The following is a 5,727-nucleotide window of genomic DNA, read 5'->3' as shown; positions in this document are numbered from 1 at the left end:
ATGATAGATTATGTATTATGCAGTATATTATACAGGTATTTTTTTTATCAGAAAAATTTTATGTCCATTTTTAAGAGGAGATGCTACCAAAATTTCGATAGAATTATAAACTTTATAAATTTATTTAAATTAAAAATAATTATTTTATAATTTTTTAATATAAATTTATTATATTTATATATATGTAGTGTAATTATATATTTATTAAGGTATTCTGATCATTTTTTATGCATTCTGAGTGCATTATCAACATTAAGGATATTTTGGTCATTTTATCAGAATCCAGTAATAAAAAGCTGTCAAACGAATATGCTTTTCTAACTTCTGTGCTTCTGTAATGAACAAACTTCTGCTAGATGTTGCTTTTCAGGCTTTGGGCTTCTGCTTCTTCCAGAAGCCAACTTCTGGAGCTGAAGCTGGCTTCTGGAAAGAATAGACCCTAAATCACCCAACAACTTCACGGGTGTTTTGAAAGCTTTATTTAAATAATAGGTTAATTATAAATAACTCCTCGAAATAAAAAAAATTGAAGTCGGTTTGGATCCCTTGACCATTGACTTGAGAAGAAAGCATTCTCCTGCCTTAGGATTCGTTTGGGAGTGCTCGTGCTTAGCACGCTCCAACCAACAACACTGGTGATCTTCTTTCTCTCTCTGCAACTCACCTTCGAATTTCGATCCAATAAGGTAAGAATTACAATTTAATAACTCGATTACGATCTAGGGTTTCTGAGTCAAACATCTCTTTGAAACATTATCTTAGTTACTTCTGAAATCAGTTTCACATTTTAGGGTTTCTGAATTATTTAAGCTTCTTTATATACTCTGGAATCCGGAGAACGACTCAAACACTATTCAATCAAAACTATATCTGTTGATTAACTTCCATCAAACCAAACTAATACTGAATGTAATTTCTGTTTCACTAGAATGAGAGTTCTTTAAGATTGGATAGTTTTTCTGTTTTCTGGTTTTATCTATTACTTGTTCTTAAATGATTGAGGTTTTGTTAGAAATTGGTGACTTTCGGATTGAATAAATATCGACGAAATGTTTTTTTTAGAATCAAATTATCTAATTATATTAGTGTTTTTATTCCAATAAGAGGGGTCTTGTAGGTCTAGAATCTCATTTTTGCGTGAATTGGATCTGACAGTCAATCATGTCCCATTGTTGGAAAGATAATTCATTGTATCGGAAACTCATGTCGTAAATGGCTTTGTGTTGTTTAAGTCTACCTTAGACCCAAAGCTCATTTCATAAAACCTAGATAGGGGGTTTCTCTTGCTTTTGGCATAGCGGGCCACCAGTGGGAGGCCCGCACAACGGGGCTAGTAGCTCAGTGGTAGAGCATGCCCTTGATAATTGTGTCGTTGTGCCTGGCTGTGAGGGCTCCCAGCCACATGGATAGTTCAACGTGCTCATCAGGGCCTGACCCGGAGATGTGGATCATCCAAGGCACATTAGCCACATGAGCATGGCAAACTTCTCATGTTCGAACCTGAGTTTGAAACCAAACTTCTCCTCAAGAGGATAGATGGGCGATTCAAGTGAGATCCAATGTAGATCCAACTTTCTATTCACTCGTGGGATCTGGGCGGTTAGGGCGAAGACCACCATGACTCCTCTCTTCTCAAGAATCCATACATTCCTTATCAGTGTATTAGGTTCAGCCTCAATGGGAAAAATCAAAATGGAGCACCTAACAACGAGATAAGATAAATGGTTACTTCGGGGAATTTCCTGACTACTAACTTTTAATGGTCCTTCTTCTTTACGTGTTTCCTTAGTAAATTTTACACTATATGTACTCTGCTTTAGTACTACTACAACTCTTTAAAGTTCTAGTTTTGCATTGATTCTCTATTTAGTTTCATCAACTAACTTTTCTTTCTTTTGCAAATAACATAGATTGAGGGACCTTTCTTGAATAGGAGAATTACTTCATTTATAATTAGAGAAATTGTACTTGGGAACTCATTTGTCTTCTCACCATTTATTTTCACACTAGTTGCGTACAACTTTCTGGTACATTTCCTTAGTAATATATCCATTTGGGACGCTTTCTTTCTCAGCATCAACCAAATTAAAATTTTGTTTATATTGTTGTATGCCTTTTCTAAATCAATAAAATTCATGTGTGGATACCTCATCTTTTTCACTAAACTTCTTTACATTTGTCCAAGTAGAAAAATTCCCCCAATGATTTTAGCTACATCGCATAAAATTAAAGTGGTACTCTTATATCTTTGTTTTTATTTTTATTTTTATTATAATTTTTGTTCCATTACTCTTCCCCCTTAAGTTCATGGCGTGACTTATGAGTTTGATGTCCTAATAGTTGGTGTAGCTCTGTATTTTTCTATTGTCTTATATCAAGGCGCCGCGTTACATTTTCTCATATTATCTGGATTTTTTTTTTCTTCTGGTCTTCAAAATTGTATTGAACAACTTAGTTTAACCAAGTCAATCCACTTAGCATGCATTTTACTGATAAAAAAAATGTTTTTTTTTTTACTTTTTTTGGATTTCCATCTAGTTCTAAAACCCTATTTATTTTTGTACATTAGAATCAAGATTTAAAATCTTGTCTCGAGGCAATGTTTTGATCAGGAGAAAAACTGAACTGGTCTCGACGACGACTTTCTGAGATAATACAAGACATTTGTGAAACATTCAGTGTTTTGGGGTCATAATTTTGTTCCAGTTTTAGCCAAAATCGGAATGTTCCGTTGAAACATTTCAAAATAAAATGAAACTTTGAACCATGGTGGGAATAACCTTAGCAGTCCATATGATTTCTATTGGTTTCACTCTTGAAAGTGACTAAATGTTCATCTTTCGTTTTCAAATATATGTTTGCGATCAAAAGATCATGTCATCGCGAATTCAAGGATCATAATCTCATTTCTCCAAATCCAAGCTCTTCATGTACCCTGTCATATCTCCTTTTTTCTCTCTTGCATGACCATTTTATCTCCCACAAAGGTTCCTTCTCCATAGGTAATTATTTGAATTAAGTGTCTTTATCTTCCTGAAATTGAGCTTTAGTGTTTCCTTTCAATCCATCTTGGGTTGCACAAAGACAAAGTATGTTAATTATCTCCTTCCCTAGTACTTGTTTTAAATCTAATAGTTGATCACCCATTCCTTTAGCATCCACAATTATATTCTTTAAATTCAATATAGTATTGTATCTCACCATATTTATTTATGCTTTTTTAACATGAACTAGATTCTCTAGTCACAACTTCCTTAGCTTTTACTTCATTCTATTTCATTTCAGTTATTGTAAACAAGTCCAAGGTCCGGTTGACCCTCGACTCAACCAGTTGCATGTAGGACTTTCCAAGGGGGCAGTGCCTATGACCTTGGGATTAGTCTCACCCAAAGGGTGGGGATACCCACGATAAGCAAAAAAGAAGAAGAAGAGTTGTATTGATACTCTTTCCATTAATTGTATGCACTAATTCTGAGCTGGTATATGTTAAAGTCCTGACACCCAAGTGGTGAGACGAGTCCCATACTCCTAGATTGACTTCTATGGCCGCACTCATCTATTCTTGTATGAGAAACCCTACCTACTTCTTGTGGCAACCCGGTGTTGTTTCTATATGATGCCCTAACCTACCTTTGCCTACTTTTCATTGTACCCAAGCTCCACTGCAGCATGTCACTTCTGGAGAACACCCTAGCATGAACTGAAAGGACAAAAGATCAACACACTCAAAACCCGCCTTCACCCTATATTCCTTGCTTTCCTAGCCCAAAAAAAAAACATTTGAACAGATATATTAAATCTATTTTCTTCCAGTTGAATTTCCATTTTCTAACCATGGGTACATTATCTATGTATTCAACCTGACATACTTTTTTTCCTATTATGATTTTTGGTATTTGGATTATACATTACACGAGAACAGCTTGCACCATTGTTAGACAAACAATATACAAACTAAACCTACGACATGATCAATGGGACGTTAATCTGGAACAGGGTTTACCACGACTGGTTCAAGGAAAACTAGGTCTTGGCTATGGCCACACAGTGCATTGCAATTTTCTCTTAAGCTGAATACATATTCTGTCTGAAATATGCTGGCTTTGTAGAGAGCTTTTGTTCAACACTTTTCAATTAATGGGACACTGTTTTCTTTGTTATATATATATATTGGCAGTAATCGCACCGAAGATTTGATGAATGGAGCTTCAACATCCAACAGCATTCGCGCGGCCTTCTCCCACTGTGTACAACAAGTACGGAGCTATGATTACCACCACTACTTATGTCTGCTCCATCTCCCTCCCGCTATGCGAAAGGCTGCATTCGCCTTACGAGCTTTCAATGTAGAAACTGCAAGAGCCATGGATGTTGCTTCTGATCCAAGAATCGGTCTCATGCGTCTCCTCTGGTGGCAAGAAGCCATAGACAAAATCTTTGCTCATAAGGTAATTGAGCACCCCACAGCTCAAGCCCTCTCTTCTGTAGTCTCCAGCATAAGATAAGCAAGAGTTGGCTAAAGCGATCTGTTGAAGCTCGGATCAATGATGCAAGAAGGGACGAGAATGGTATTCCTGAAACAGTTGGAGAGCTTGAACGATATGCTGAGGACACGGTGTCCACCATTCTATATATGACACTCCAAGCTGGTGGAATAAGGTCTACTGCTGCGGATCATGCAGCCTCGCATATTGGTAAGGCAAGTGGCCTCCTCTTGCTGCTTAGATCGCTACCTTACCATGCCAACCGCAACCGTCAGATTTCTTATATACCCAGTGATGTGGCATCCAATCACGGGTTGCTTGTTAAGCAGGACGGTCTAACACAGATTCGAATGGACTCCCTCAAGGGTTTGCCTGATGCAGTTTTTGAGATGGCATCGGTTGCTAATGTCCATTTGCGGAAGGCTCGGGAGTTGGCTGGAACAGTGCCCGCAGAGGCTATTCCCGTGCTTCTGCCAGCTGTGCCTGCTCAGGTTCTATTGGACTCTCTAGGGAGGGTGCAGTTTGATGTGTTCGATCCTAGATTGGCCAAAGGGGTTATGGGTATTTCGCCATTTTGGTATCAGTTGAAGCTGAAGTGGCATGCATGGAGAAGGAAATACTGAAACTCTCTCTGTCCCTCACTCCCAAGTTCTTAGTCAAGTGGGAGTCCCTACAGTGTAAGGTTTGCATTGTTTAGAAACTAAAAAAATAAAAGTCTTCATGCAGGACAATTTTGAAATTTCAACAAATTTTGGGCAATAATACTTGTTAAAATATGGGCTCGGGCCATGGACCTATGGTTTGATTTTGAAATCTTATTGGTCCAAGAGAACCTCATTTGGAAGCCCATATAAGGTATTGAGGCCCACGGAGACCTCACTAAAAAGCACCATATGAGTTCGAAGGTCGGTATTATAAAATCTTAATCAGTAATCATTAATTGAGAAAAATTACCTTTTAGGACTTATTAATCTTAAAGATACTGCTGAGATGTCATGGGATTCCAATCTTATAGACTTGTATTTATTTTTCGGTTGTTATGTTTTAATTTCTTAATTAGATTAGATGTATTTGGTCCAATCTAGGATGAAGACATGAGTTAATAATTCTCCTCTCCAGGCTGGAAGTATGTTCTCATGAAACATTAGAATTGTTGAACAATTTAATAGCTATGGGTTGTGCTCCTATGGTTTGACTCCTTAAAGGATTATGGAATGGGTTGTACAAATGTGCATTTTCCTCA

General features: G+C 37.3%; 1 pseudogene across 1 annotated transcript; it reads left to right on the top strand.

Annotated features, from left to right (window-relative positions):
- The first annotated feature begins 321 nt into the window (after window positions 1-321).
- LOC147389461 (uncharacterized) lies at window positions 322-5,727 on the top strand (annotated as a pseudogene). The gene is made up of 2 exons (XR_015170715.1): window positions 322-686; window positions 4,178-5,727. The product of XR_015170715.1 is annotated as an uncharacterized LOC147389461 (transcript).

The sequence above is a fragment of the Akebia trifoliata genome, chromosome 12 (genome assembly GCF_017979445.1).
Source record: "Akebia trifoliata isolate Shusen 1 chromosome 12, ASM1797944v1, whole genome shotgun sequence".
Classification (NCBI taxonomy): domain Eukaryota; kingdom Viridiplantae; phylum Streptophyta; class Magnoliopsida; order Ranunculales; family Lardizabalaceae; genus Akebia; species Akebia trifoliata.
Note: the sequence above shows the minus strand (reverse complement) of the source record. Positions and strands in the feature narration are given on the sequence as shown.